The following is a 15,966-nucleotide window of genomic DNA, read 5'->3' on the forward strand; positions in this document are numbered from 1 at the left end:
TATTTTTAAGTTGACAGAACAACTAATCTATACAGTTAATAAAATTGGATTGTCTGCACGTTACATCAAAGGTTTTCGTAGAATTGTATACGAAGGACCTTAAAGTTAAAGGTGTATACCATATACCTTTTATGGCATATATTTCATCCAACCCTACTATCAAAGTTGTCTTGTCATCAAATATGCGTACGGAACTGACAAGGGACTACAATGCGTTATACAGCTGACAAACTTCACGTCTATGATACACTCGTGTTAACTGACTTGTATAATTATAATTCAACAACTTCCGAAAACTGTTAACTGGATTATACCAGCCGAGTACTCTGTGAATATAAAACATATTTTAAGAGAAATAAGTACTAATCTGTAATCACATAATGATCTTTGGACCTGAAGACTTAAATGTATAGTTCAATTCAATAGAAATAAGAAATTATATTTACACTGGTTGACAAGGTTGTTTATTGTCTACGGATTTATTTTGGATTTTAGTATTTAAATTGATGATACGAACATGTCTGTTTTAGTAAGTGTCTCATTACAGCTTTATAAAACTAAAATTGTTTAGATAGGTTTTTTTTTTTTTGTTATAAGAGAAGGGGGCAAACGAGCAGCGAGAAAACCAAGGTGTTCATCGACGCCCATGGATTAATTATAATTTCTCATCTCATACATAAAGGTTTAAAAAATATTGGGTCTAATGTCCTCGGCGTTTGGGGTTTGCGTTTGGCTTAAACACGTATTTAAGGGGACTTTGGGAAAATAGATACCAAAATCGGACAGACGCATGAACATTATGGATTCTAAGAGGGTATTTTAAAAATCTAGCGGTCATTCCTTTTATATTGATTACTTTACTTATGACAAAAAATATATATATTCTGAAAAAACAACCAAACATTTTGTCATCATTCTTTTGGTAAAACATTATTTTTGGGCAACACTGAGTTACTATTGATGATTATTTTAATTAGATGTGTTTAGAGAAAGTGCGAATGTTTGGATGAATTGATAAATGGATGTTTGTCATTAGGTATCAGAACAGCTTGACAGATCTCGCTGAATTTGGCTTAGGTGTAGAACGTAGTTAGAAAGAACACACAGACTAATAATTGAGTTTTTTAAATTCTGCGCGGACGTAGTCACGGGCAAAAGCTAGTATAACAACGTTTTTAATATTTATTCAGTGCGTAAAAGATTATCCCAAATGAATAGACAACTAAGCTTCTTAATTTGATTATATCTATCTTTAGTATATTAATAAATAATACGCGAAACGTCTTCTTGTAGATACGTCTTGTTTATTTTACGCAATAATCCCTCGAGATAACTATGTTTGTTCTGTATCCACTTCAATCCTCTAACGAGCTTTCTCTGATATAATTATTGTTATAATTCCGTATAACGACATTTAATTATGTATCACTCACGTACTACAAATACAAATGTCATTGTTATCGCATTTTAACGTTATTCAAAATGTTAAATTTCTCTAAATTATGTTAAATCTATAATCAAGTTACATTTTACGTGGATAAAATAAACGCTATCAGATTATTAAAATATAACTTTTGACCGCGACTACGTTGACGTGGAACTAAAAAACTTGATATATGATACTATGATAAGTAGCCATTGTGTTCTTCCAGACTATGTTCTATATCTATACCAAATTTCATTAAGATCCATGCAGCCGTTTTGGAGATAACTTCTAAAAAACATCCATCCTGTTAATTATGTTACATCTGTAAGACATATAGCTGGTATTATATAAAACTAGCTGTCCCCCGCGACTCTGTCCGCGCGGTTAAAAAAAAATGAAAAATAGATGTTGGCCGATTCTCAGACCTACTGAATATGCTCACAAAATTTCAAGAGAATCGGTCAAGCCGTTTCGGAGGGGTACGGGAACGAAAACTGTGACACGAGAATTTTATATATGTATTAGATATCGCGATGCACATTATTTGTTAAGACATTCAAAGATATGTGTGAAGTCAATTGGACGCCATCCTGGTTGGCTAAGGCCTGGTCACTCGTTATGCACGTATATGAGCTGAGGAAAACGACGACGAAAAAAATATTTTAATTAAAATATAATTAAGCTATTGTTATTAATAAAGTACTTACAGCATTCAGAGCTTCTATCTCACATTGACTCAATTTGTAAGATGCGTCGGAGCCAACGAGACGGGGTGTTAATCTGAAAAAGGAAAAAAAAAGATAAGATTTTATTACAATGTTTTCGATACTTCTAATAACATTAATAATTGTATCTGAAGTTAAATATTTCTGAATAACTTATTCTTTAAAATAAAAATTCTTAACGCAAATAGGGCTGCCGACAAGTATTATTTTAATACTAACGTCTGAAGTCGTGTGACCTCTTTCACACCAACCGACCAAGTTATATGGAAATTAGGGCTGCGACCTCGTTAACTATTAATATTCATAAATAGTTAGTAAGTGAATTTATTAATTTATAGGTAACACGTAGATGTACGGCTCCTACATTAGCGAATGACAAATGACATGCATTTAAGATAAATTCAATTTTTAAAACAACGCAACGTCTAAATTTAAGCAGTTGTTCATTTCTTAATCTACGAGTAAGCATGCGGGTAGGAGGTCTAATTTTAAATACCTTTCTCTTTCCACCCCTTTCTTATAAGAAAGGGATGAGAAGGGGAAATGGATTTGTCGGTGACGGGGACTCATAGGAGGGTAATATCCTCTTTCCGTGCGACCAACTACTCCGTCGACTAAAGGTAGGCAAACGCATCTCCAATTGCGAATCTCTATGGACAGCGGTCGCTTCGCTATTTCGATGAATTTAGATGGCCGCTTCTTTATTTGTCACCTTTTAATAAAAAAAAAAAAAAAACATAATTGTTGTTTTAATGTTTTCAAGATGTATTTTATATAACTTTGTTAAAAAATAATCTTATCATCCATATACTTATTGATATTAAGTAACGTTAACTTTATCTTTCCTATTAATTTGTTTTCGACCAAAGGTTTTTTATGGGTTGTACATTTTCGAGTATTTAAAAAAAAACCTTTGTTTTTTATGGCTTTAATTTTTAATACGCTTATTTGATGGCCAACCTCCGCAAAGGTAAGACAAATACGCTCATTTCCTGCGGAGAGCGCCCAAACGTCTGCGCGGACAAATTGAGACTAACCTCCTTATTCTGTGCTAAATATTTATTTCGTCACCGGGAAATAGATAATAAAAGGAAATTAAAAATATAGTTTTAATAGAACCGCATTTTTAAGAAAGATATAAATCGACAAATGAAATACAAGATAATTACTTCTTGTGTAAAAATTTCTCATAACTGTGAAGCTTGTCAAAGTTTTAAAAGAATGTTCTAGATTCTATTCAGGTTACCTAATAATAGTCTTGAATTTCAATACCTTCATTTTACTACATTCATTCATTTTATTTGCCGGTAAAATTGTAATGCCGCCAATAATATTACTCAAATGGAATAAAACTTATTATTTTAATATTAATCATCGTATTTATATTGCAACTATGTCCCAGAATAGGCCACTTTATAATCTCGGCGGCGGAATGACGTAAAGTTCGCCCATGCCTCTTATTTATTACTCTCATACTGTAAGAAATTCAACGATTTTTTTTTCTCTTCAACCTTCAGAAAGATTCCTTCAAGATATAACTTGAAGGTGTGTTTGATAAATCGTTACTTCTTAATAATTCCGCTGTAATGAGATTTTTTCGACTGATATGATATACAAATTTCTAGGTTAATGACGTAATTTTTCGTGAAGATTTATTAAGGTCTATGAAAGTCAGAACTTTTAGTTTTAGCATTTCACAGACACAATAGATACGTAAACTCCACAGAATCGCTGTTAACGAATTAAATAAATGAAATCTACGAAAGTGAATTCATAAATTCAAATTGCATGAATTCCCCGCCGTTTAAATGAAATACCTTTTACTATGAAAACATTTAATAGTAAGCGACGGACAAGCACTTCCCTAGCCGGTGGGCAAGTAACCGCGTTTAACGTTGCAAAATATGATAGTTGAATTTTACAGCGTTCGTGTTTGACTTACAACTGTTGAGTTACAACCATTGTTAACGTTTTTAGAAACATCAATTGAAGATTGTTATTTTACTCTAGTATGTATTTTGTATTTAAATTTGATTTTATTTCTTACATCTAACTATAATAAAGAAAGCAAAAAACAACTTTATTTGTTGTAACAATTTAAAAATCCGAACAGAGACCTTGCTGTAATTTTTTGTTGTCACCCCCTTTGCAACATTAAATAAACAAAAAAAAAACGTATTTCAGTCTCGTAAGTTCAAAAGATATGAAAGCTATCAAATAATAAATCAAAATAAATAAAGCATATCAAAATAATAAAAGAAAAACTTTATTTTTACTACTAGCGTTCTCCTGCGACTTCACCAGCGCGGAATAAAATAAAAAATACGCATACGTCACCTAGCTTCTCGTGAATGTTCCGTCAAAATCGGTCGAGCTGTTCCAGAAATTACTCGGTACAGACGCAGACTTGCGAACAGCGAAATAGACAGACAGACAAATAGTCAGGCAAATAGGTTTTTCGTGAACAGCAACGGAAATACATCGTGTGTACGAGATATATTTCTTTTTTTCGATCAAAGGTTTACAGACCATCATTTAACTTGGCACGTCAAACAAGAGTAATTGCCTGTCAGACACCTGTTTATCGACTTTATATGTTTTTATCTTAAAGTAAAATTTAATATAATACATTACAGGCTTATATACACACATACATACACATATATACACATAAATACATTCCTATTTAGTTAAGAACAAAGGTAAGACAATGGTAAGGGCTCGCGCGGTCACAAGGGGGCGCTAGCCGCAGTCTGGACAAGCTTATTAATATTCCGCACAACCACAGACGCGAGAATATTATGCTATTTACCACTTAAGTGAAAAGTTACAAATATTACTGTTGAACTCTGACTCCTAATCTCATACTAAATATACACTTAGGGTCGTACTTAGTGGTCATTTACTGTTCCTGAGCGCGGTCATTTGTTATATACAGTTGAACTTGGTTAATAGATTCCAAAGGACCTCGATATTTTTATCGCTTATAGAGGTATATCGCTTATACAGGTTCGACTATACTTAAGCTTTAATCACATTATTATGTTGAACAATGTTAAAGAATGCAATCAGTTTATTCGCCTTTATATTTTGATCAATTTAATTGTTTTTAATTTGAAAACAACCATTGCTTGAAAAATTGCAATCGTTGTAAGAAATGCTAACAAGACTATCTCTATTTGTTACTTTTATTTGACCCAGTTCAATCTCAGGCTCAAATTAATGACTTGGTGTTTTATATAATTTCTATGCCTTAACTAGAAACTATTGACTTATTCGAATTTCGCGTTTTCGAGTTATGAATCAATTGAGATTGATTCGATTTCTTTTCGAACTCGTAGTCAACGCGAGCGCAATAACTAGTTGTGGTTCTAATTGGATTACCGAGGATCAAATATTTCCTTAGGATCGAGAAATACGTTCAACTAACTCCATCTGTCGGTCATTAATCGAATCACGAGTTATTGAGAAATAAAGATCTATCCTACAAAGATAAACTATATCTAATCTTATTGCGAATGTTTAGATGGATGGATGTTTTTTTTTTTATTATCTAGTATAATATTTAAATTTACATTATAAAATTAAGGAAAAAGACTTTACCTGATAAGAAATAAAAGAAACAAACATTTTTACTTATAATAAAAATTGATAAATAAATAAATAAAAAGTGGATGGACTGATATTGGATAGTGGAGCTTTGACCAACATCTTAAGAATCTCTCGCTAAATAGTTGGATTAAGGGCCTGATACAAAAGGCAGTTATTTTAGAAACCGCACGCATAGTGAAAAGGTTCCTGTCTCTGTAGTCCTCAACACTGGTTGCTTTAGTCATGGGATTCCGCAGCCGGTGGCATACTATTTTTTATATAATATATTTTGTTATAATTTTTTTTTATAAAATGTATTATATAGATTTTAACTTAATAAATGTATATGGAAATAATAAAAATTAAATAATAAAATTAATTATTTCTTTCCATTCTGTAATGTTTAAAATAATTAAATTAAAATTTATCACTTTAACATAGAAAATGAAAAGGACAAAGAAATCATTAAAAAGTATTGAAGAAAAGAGGTTCTCTTTTCTTTACATGTATTTAAATTTATGAACTGATTCTTATTGTAAATTTACTTTTTAAATCAAATTTTATCCAAAATTCAGTTCTCTAGAAACGGTAAGTGAATTAAAAGCGCGCGAAAGCGAAATGAAAACTGAGTAGAGTGCAATTTTGATAAATGACCGTGTCTGTTCTACATTGTGATAATTCAAATTTAAGTCTGTGGCACACAGTCGCTATAACAAACCCAAAATGAAACAAAGTGTAACTTGTAACAAAATAAGGCAAGAAAATGGAACGCACAGTTAACTCTACAGATTGCCTCCTATTCTCCTTAATTTAATATCAAATTTCGTTGCGCTTAGCTTTCGATTCGCTTTCGCTGTGTGCCTGAAGTCTAAGAGCTTGCGGCAACAGCACTCGACTGTACTTCACTAATTGACACATCAAACTCCTCACGGTGGGAACTCGTAAATTCACCCTCTAAAACAAAAATAACTCCAGACGAGCATCTGTCACAATATTTCCACACTAAACGGTTGCGGTTATACTTGTGTACACAAGTCAGTATTTTTACTAATTGGGTTCCGTAATAAAAGAAAATTGTAATTCAGTAGAAATCATTTTTTTTTTCAAAATGTCTCTTAAAATATCGTACATAAATACTAATTAAATCCAAGTCAGTCATAACCACCTCATCTTATTTTTTTCAAATCGGCCGACTAACCGACTTACTAACCTATTGAGGAAATGCGCGCGAAAAATCATTACCCTCTTTGTGAGTCGAATTATAAATTTAACTGCCACACTCAGTCTGGTTTATTAAAGTATACCTTAGTGTAGTTTGGTTACAATAATTCTATACTAAGCGTCTCCCTTAAACGATTGTTAGTAATAATAAGTCTTTAAGTGTCGACATTTTGTGGTATTGGGGTTGTAAAAGGAAATACAGATCTGTTTCAAATTCAACATGACCTTGTTAACCCCTATTTATTTTTACAGGGTCGCGGTTTATGCGAACGCTCGGATTTCTTCGCCCCACAGGGCCAATATAGTTCTGATATATATCTGAGAATACTTTTCTAGATTTATGTTAACGATCAATTTTAGGCTACGAAATCTTAGAATATGGATTCTTTGTTCGAACAAGGTCAATGGAACACCAAATATTATTCCTTATAAGTCATACAACTAAATTCGTGGACATTTTATTTACTTTTAGTTAAAAGAAATGCTTGATCGAGGATACATTGTAGTTACAATTTACTATCCCTTTGTGTTATTTATCACAGTACATAAGTAAATTTGTATTACGATACATTTTCTCTAATGCATTATATACTTACTTATTTGGAACACAGTTCACCACTCAAATGGCACTGTTAGCCGCGGGCTATGTACCTGGTCCTGAAACTCTCTACATATCATGTAGATCAGGGGTGGTCAACCGGTCGATCGCAACTATTCAGGCCTTCATTATAGCAAGGTAAATAATATAAATACGTGAAACATAACGTAGCGAAAGATGCTCAGACTCAATGCTTACACTAGTATAATAGGTGTTAAATAATAATTTGCAGTTTCATAATTTCCTTCTAATAACCTTAAAAATACTACATAATTGTGTACTGAACTGTGCGGATTCATTTAAGATTTCACGTTTATTTATAGAGCGCACATTTTCGTGAATACACATTAGATCTCTGTTCTTGTCAAGTTGACAACCCCTGATATAGCCGTATGTACTTAGAAAGAATTCTATCGGACTAATTTGGCATAGATGTAGAACATAGTCTGGAAGGACACATAGCCTACTTATTAAGTTTTTTTAAATACCTCGCGGACGGAGATGCGGGCGACAGCTAGTACCAATATAAGTCGAGAAAGAAAAATACAATTTTGATTGTAATTACTGTATGTAAGTAATATTGTGTTATTTACTTCGTAGTATTACCTTACCATATTATTTATTCTTACAAATTAAATAAAAAACAATACTTGAATAAAAATACGTTATTGATTACCATCGTCGTATAATCTCTTTAAATAACTTTTCCGGGAATAAACGCTTGCTGTTAGCTGTGCGGAATTCATAGAGACGTCCCGGGAATCGTCTTGTGGGAGTACGTTATACCGGTCACACATATTAGTTTTTACACGACGGTTTTCATGATATGTTACCTACGAGTACAAGCAATCCATAACGTGTGGATAACAAAACTGAACAGTTAAATACCATTAGTCCAATGTATGTATCGTCTAGTTTAAGAGCTGTCGGGATCTTTTATTACGGTGATTACAGTGTTGAACAGTCATGTCACTTGTCACGCTCATGATTAGCGTATTAAAATGTCTTATGAAATCAATAAGTAAACTGCACAGTTATCAGTACAATGTAAATCTGTTACGATTGAGGTTACGTATGTTAAAATCTAACGTGTGTAGCCTACTTTATAATAATGGGAATAGGGACTAGTAATATCGGTCACACACGTCCCTCTGGAGAGCGAGGTCTTCCGCTCCCGATTGTAATGAGAGGCTGTGTGGGAGTACTTAATAACAGGACGATATCCGGTTGTTATACTCTCTATCGATAGCAATTTTCATTGTTGGCAGAATAAAATCGTATATAAATATCAGAATAGTATCAAAATATTTTTATATTTAGCAGAATTATTTAAAACTAATACAACTAGTATTATAGCCTAGTCTAGTCTAATTGTTCTAAGATCTAAAATTGTAGTAGGATACGGTTCATAATAGTCAATAATTTTTAATCGTAAAACGCAAACTAGCAAGCGGTCACATGAATTCGCCATTATAGCGAAGTGACCGTTACCCACAGACATCTTCAATTACAGATGCGTTGATAACCTTTAATCGACAATGGAGGAGACTGAGGATACTCCACCTTCCAATTCCAAACCAAATCCCGTTTCCATCCCTTCCTTATAATGATAGGATGGGAAGGTTAAGAGGACTAAAATTTGGATTCCGTTACGCGGAATTACTTCCACTTTATGCTTATTTTCTTTGTGGTCGTGGTATTACACCAGTCAAGCGATTCATTCGTGTAAAATGTGTTATTGTGTTTTGGCTTCCGTACTACTTTTTTTAATTAATACAAACGGCTAGATCGATTTTGAAGCGCAAGCACTCATTAAATTTGTATTCTTTTTAAATTGAATTGCATTGTTATTAATTAGTTTGTTAAGTAGCCAAGTGTTGGAAGGTCTAGGTAAAGTATCAGATGTCCTATACTTTAATGGTATAGCTCGTATGATCGATGTAAGGGGGAGACGGTTCGTATGATTCATGAGAGCTTAGCGTGCGATCGGCACTAAAGAAAATTACCACAACTCGAGTACATTGCACTTTTATAGTAATACTAGCTGTCGCCCGCGACTCCGACCGCGCGCAGTTAAAAAAAAATGAAAAATAGATGTTGGCCGATTCTCAGACCTACTGAATATGCTCACAAAATTTCATGAGAATCGGTCAAGCCGTTTCGAAAGAGTACGGGAACGAAAACTGTGACACGGGAATTTTATATATTAGATTAAATTATAAGATATCAAAATTTGTTAAATTTTGAAATAATCTTAAACAAACCTCATGATTTTAAAATGTGACATTAATGAACTTAGCTTTTGCTAAATGTACTTAATAATTGCAAGAGTGGTTGTAAACGTTTAAGTATTGTTAATTTGATTTTTGTATACTAAAAGATATGTTCTAATCTTCATGTCGTATTTCTTGCTTTTTATTCATTTGTATGGTGTTACCACACTAGTGTGCAGTGCTGTAACGCGGTGATAACGCAGAAAAAAGTTAACGGCGCAACAGTCTATTTACCGAATTAGGGTCGTTCATTTTTATTAACCCTTATCGACAGACCAGTGCACTTTTTAAAAAATATAATTTACTATTAATTAATTCCCTGTAAACAGTAAATAAGTAAAGTATTTATGTAATAGTAAAGACTTTATTTTAGGACATATGTTTAAATTAATTTGAATATTAATTCATGTGATCCTTGCATAGATAGTCAAATATTATTCGATCTTTAGAAGTAGATCGAAGTAAGTTTTAGCTTATTTATTATATTATAGACATGAAAAACCACCACCACACAGAAGACGGGAAGCAATTCTGCGTTTCGTCAAGTAAGTGCGCTCGCCGGAGGCGTTATTGTTACCCCTTCCCATCCTTTTCTAATAAGGAAAGGATGGGAAGGGGAAGTGGATTTCTCTCTTCTGTGCATCCCTTCCTCTAGCGATTATTGATAGGTAACGCATCTGCAATTGTGTTCAGTGTGTGCAACATCAGCGGTAGCTTCGTTATTTCGACGAATTCTGCTGGCCTTTTGATTGTTTGCCACATTGTGTTAAGTACATATAACGAGATCACAATTGCAAAATCTATTTTCTAATCTAATCTATCTTAGTAGCGGAACTGTAGCAAGACGATAGGTTCCGTGTACGCTTCGTGTGGGAGAAATGAGCTCCATCAGGCAACGACTGCGCCACAATAGAGCTGACTTGAGATTTATTAGTTGCAGCTATGACTCGCTTCCTTAGTAATGGATGTTGTTACACTTCTGTTAGTTGACAGTGTAGTCAAACACAGTAAGAACTGACTGCTTTTTTAAACTAGAATAATGCAAATTATAATTAATGTAATATATATTAAAACAATATAAATAACAATACACAATAATACGTAAACAATTATTTATTTAATAATTCCTAATTTGCAAAAAACATATTTAGAAATTCTAATTCATGTAATTATGTTAATTAAGATGAATGTTTTTCTTCAAAAAATTTGCGACAGTTGAAATAATCCTGCTGAGCTTTGCTAGACTGTGGCATAGTGTAAAATGAACACTTGACCGTGGGATATATTGTGAGGCAGACTCGTGTCTTGGCTCGATGTCTCGTCCTTTGTCAAAATTATTACATTTCATCGAAGTATACAACAGAAGACAACAGTCTTTCATATGTTTTGTAAGAATTTTCCAGCTTCTGCTAGTTTTGATATATGACAGTTTGTGATGTATGATACTTGCAATACAGAAATGGAAACTATAATAAGTAAACAAGGTACATACAGTTAACTCTGTTATCGTGATAGTCGCCGTTAGACATGTACTAGAAACGGTTTTCCATGCGTAATTATAATAACTTGGTTTTTAGCGCCTAAACCTTTTAAAGCCAAGTTAAGTAAGCACTAATAAGATGAATCATATTATTTTGTCATATATTATAATATTTTAAGTATCTACAATAGGTATTGGGAAGCAAGTATGCAGTTTTAATTTAAATCTATATATATAAAAGAAAGTCGTGTTAGTTACACTATTTATAACTCAAGAACGACTGAATCGATTTGACTGAAAATTGGTGGGCAGGTAGCTTAGAACCAGGAAACGGACATAGGATAATTTTTACCCCGTTTTCTATTTTATATTCCGCGCGAACGGAGTCGCGGGTAAAAGCTAGTATGTAAATAAAAGAATAATGTTTATCTGCTACTGACATCTATAAATTTAATGTGATAAGTAGGAAGCGTTTTGGTGTGCAACGCCATCTAGCGGCATCTGTTATAACTAATAGAAGTGATGAATTTAACTGAATTTAAATATTGTCACTAGATGGCGCTGCTTGTACGTCAACCGTTAAGTTTTGTAGGACCGTAACAAATAACGAACTGATCTTAAGTAATAAACGAAAATATATTTTTTACAGCCAACTCTTTGGATGTAACATTTAATGGGTGTCTGCTCCAGGGTGTTTTGTTAAAAATTAAACTATTGAGCTCGGCTCTCCCGCCTCTTAAAGAAACCTTACAAGTTAAAATAGGAAAATTCCTTTACCGTCGAGGATTTGTTCCTTGTAGGCAGTATTCTAAGTTTACACCCAACACTCTCGTCTTATGTTATTCAAATAAATAAATTTTCAAATTGAAAAATAAGATACGAAAACTACTTATGAACTTTGTTTTTCTAAGCTCAAACTTAAAAAAACATTGATGGGAAAGCAATAATTAAGAGAAGAAAGTAAATTATGTCAAAAGAACCTTTAATAAACCTTATTCCCTTTACATAACACAGATAAGAAGTGCTTTACTTGAACAATTGTAGTGGTAAGTGGACTGCAAGGTTGCAAGGGGTTGGGGTGGCACGTCTGACGGCAATTAGGCACAATTTCCCTTCCTGGGCACCCCTTAAATGTGGATACCGATATACAGTCGTGGGAAAGAAATGCCTTATAAGGCCACTTTTAAGATACCACTTATCAATATATGCATACAAGCTGTCGCCCGCGACACCGTCCGCGCAGAATAAAAAAAAACGTTATAAATAGGCTATGTGTTATTCCAGACTATGTTGTATATCTGTGCCAAATTTCATCAAGATCCATTGAGCCGTTCCGGAGATACGTTAAACATGCATCTATCCATCCATCCATCTAAACATTCGCATTTATAATATTAGTAAATTACATATTAAAAGCTGACAGGCCCGAGAAATAACAGTGCATTTGATTTCAAACTTTGGGAACAATAAGTTGCTTACACTTTAAGTGTTTAAGCAATTGAAGAGTTGAATAACTTAAAAAAAATCGTACAATTTGTGTTAATAACATAAATTCCAACAATAACGATTAAGTTACTACCGTTTGGATTCGTGCGGATATTGCCCTGCACCGGATCCACGTGGCCGCAGATCAAAGTTAAAATGCTGTCGAACTTGTAATATTTCGAGTTTGTGTAAACATAAATTCATAAGGATGTTGACCATGTTTTTATTGTTCCCTGAGAGGGTTCAATTCAAGGAAGCATTACTCAGGACTACTTTTATTAACAAAGAAACGATTCAAGGAATTGTCAAGGTTTACAAAAAAACTTTTTAAATTTTTTTTTTTGTTATTTTTCAATTTACCAAAAGTCAAGTATCGCGAATACAGATAAATAAACCTTCAGTTAATCAAAACCACGTAAGCCTTATAGACATATAGATGACTAAAATAGTCGTTAACTCATTTTTTATTCTAGCACTAAAATAATGGGTGGAGTTTTAATTAGTAATAAAATAAATATTGTTATTAAAGTTTATTTGCCATACATTCAAAGTTATTCAGGTCGCACATGAAACTCGATACTAGGAAAGCGAACGTGCAGTCTTAATGAAGCGCAGCTTGCGTTGCGAATGCATTATATTAGTTTGTCAAACTTTAGTTAGGTACGTAGGTACGTAGAATAATAGAAATGTGCTCCAACTAAGTAGGTTTAGTACTAAACTAACATAATATTCCAAATTGTGTTCGTTTTGATTCAGTTTTTTTCTTACTAATATTATAAATGCGAATGTTTAGATGAATGGATGGATGTTTGTTTGTAGGTCACTCCAGAACGGATCTTTATGAAATTTAGCACAGATGTAGAACACAGTCTGGAAGAACACATAGGCTCCTCTTACTACTTTTTTTTAATTACGCGCGGACGGAATCGCATGCGACAGCTAGTACTAAATATAATGAAGTGAATCAAACTACAACATGCGTAAAACACTGTCCATTTAGCAAGGATTAGCAGAAGCTTCAGTAATACAATGAAATGTATTGAAGATATAAACCAATCAATAAGATATATGTTCATATGAACTCAACATAAATTTACCAAAGAAGTCTTTTGTTTTAACAAACAAACATCCGTTTTAAGTTAATCCGAAACATATCGGCGGCGGAGGCGTGGAGATGCGGGTTACAGTAACCGTCAAAGCCGTGCATTGTATTCGCGTTAAACTCATCGATAGCTCTAAATATAACTCCATTTACAACTTCGACCGTCATAATGTAGACAGTTACCATGGTAACAAGAGAAAATGGAGGATAATTTTTAACTCTTGAAAATGTATCACATTAAGTTAACTTTAAGGCGCTTAGTTGATTTGACTTTATTGATTGCTTTTAACGTTAAAAATTAGTCGTAATATGTTACGATAATTTAATTTAATTGTTGTACCAGGAGATAATAAGAATGAAGGAGATATCTAATTTTTTGTTTGGTATTCGATTTTATTGACTAAAATGTTTGAAAAAATAATGGAAATAATTTAATGTGGAACTGTTAAAAAGCAGTAGATAGAGAGGTATAAGCTATTAACGCAAAGAAGTGGGAATAAATAGGAGTTTTCTTCAATAACCTAAACGTTTGGTAAACCTTAACGCATAACAGTATTCGCACGTGCGCCGGCGCATCTCCGGAACAATATGGCGGACATCAAAGGGGTAACCGGACGCTATACCGCCAACATTTTCTTGCGACAATTACAATATATAGGGTGTCTGTTTTGCTTTTCTAGTCTACGTAGGATCGATTTAACTGTCTTTCAGCATAAAATCTACTTTTAGACGTAGGTTTTTCTATAGGAATATAGAGCAAACGAGCAGTGGATCGCCTAAAATCCGTAATATCAGAGGAACTCCAGATGCGTTGCCGGCCTTTTAGGGATATATAATTCAATTTTGTAGGTAATAGATACCAAACTTTACTAATGACATACGCATCGTTATAAAAGCATACTTGAAACAATTTAAAATTATAAATTTAAATTAGATTCATTAAATTAAATTATAAAATAATGTATTTAAGAGTTGGGTGAATATACATTTACTAAGCTAGTGCGTATCATCCGTCGACTACCTCACCACATACCATCAGGTAGGTTTTCATAAACCAAGCAACCAACCAACCAACCAATCAAGCACTACTTTATTCGTTATAAAAAACTAGCTGTTGCCCGCGACTCCGTCCGCGCGGAATTAAAAAATTTGCTAAGTAGCCTATGTGTTCTTCCAGACTATGCTCTACGTCAGTGCCAAATTTCATAAAGATCCGTTCAGTCGTTCTGGAGATACCTTCAAACAAAAATCCATCCATACATCCATCTATAAACATTGGCATTTATAATATTAGTAAGATATATCGTTTTTACAGTTTATAAGTTACTATTATTTTAAAATAAACTTATGTGCCTTTTGTTTTTAACTCTCATTTTTATTTAAATTCAAAATAAAAACATATGATAACAGTGAATGTGATAAGAGAAAGATGAAACAGTAAGTTTCCACTGTTGAAACATTTTACTGCAACAGAAACAACAATAAAGTAAAAAAATTGCTCTTGTCAGAAGTGGGATTCGAACCCACGCCCACAGAAGTGGACTGCGACCTGAACGCAGCGCCTTAGACCGCTCGGCCATCCTGACGGCGAATAACATTTCGAAAAGACCTATTATATACCACAAAAGCTTTGACTATTTTACATCGTTCTTGTATTGTAACCACCAAGCTCTTATAAGCTATCAAAGTAAGCTCTTCGTCTTAGCTAAAGAATAACCAATGAATAGAAATTAACGAACGTCTGGAATAACAAAAAGTCATCCTTATAAACTGCATAAGTTTGCTGTCGGTCATACCCTATAGGTCCACAAAACAAATCCCCAAAACAGGTCATAGTTTAGGGGACGTAGTTGACTTCAGTAGTACATTTTTGTACCAACGTAGATATTATGTTGCTTGTAGAGTTTCACAGTTCATAATGCTTTAGGAAAAGATAAAGAGTTTTTTAACGAAAAGCTTAAAGTATACTAATCAAATAATTTAGATACTTTAATTATGAAATCAAGTTACTTTCTAATAGAAAATCCAAAGTCTAAGTAAAGTGAGAAGACAATTTCTAACCACA

General features: G+C 33.3%; 1 non-coding gene across 1 annotated transcript; it reads right to left on the bottom strand.

Annotated features, from left to right (window-relative positions):
- Positions 1-15,403: 15,403 nt before the first annotated feature.
- Positions 15,404-15,487, bottom strand: Trnal-cag. Its single transcript has one exon. It is a non-coding gene; the product is annotated as a tRNA-Leu (tRNA).
- Between the last annotated feature and the right edge of the window lie 479 nt (positions 15,488-15,966).

Source organism: Papilio machaon, chromosome 7 (genome assembly GCF_912999745.1).
Source record: "Papilio machaon chromosome 7, ilPapMach1.1, whole genome shotgun sequence".
Classification (NCBI taxonomy): Eukaryota; Metazoa; Arthropoda; class Insecta; order Lepidoptera; family Papilionidae; genus Papilio; species Papilio machaon.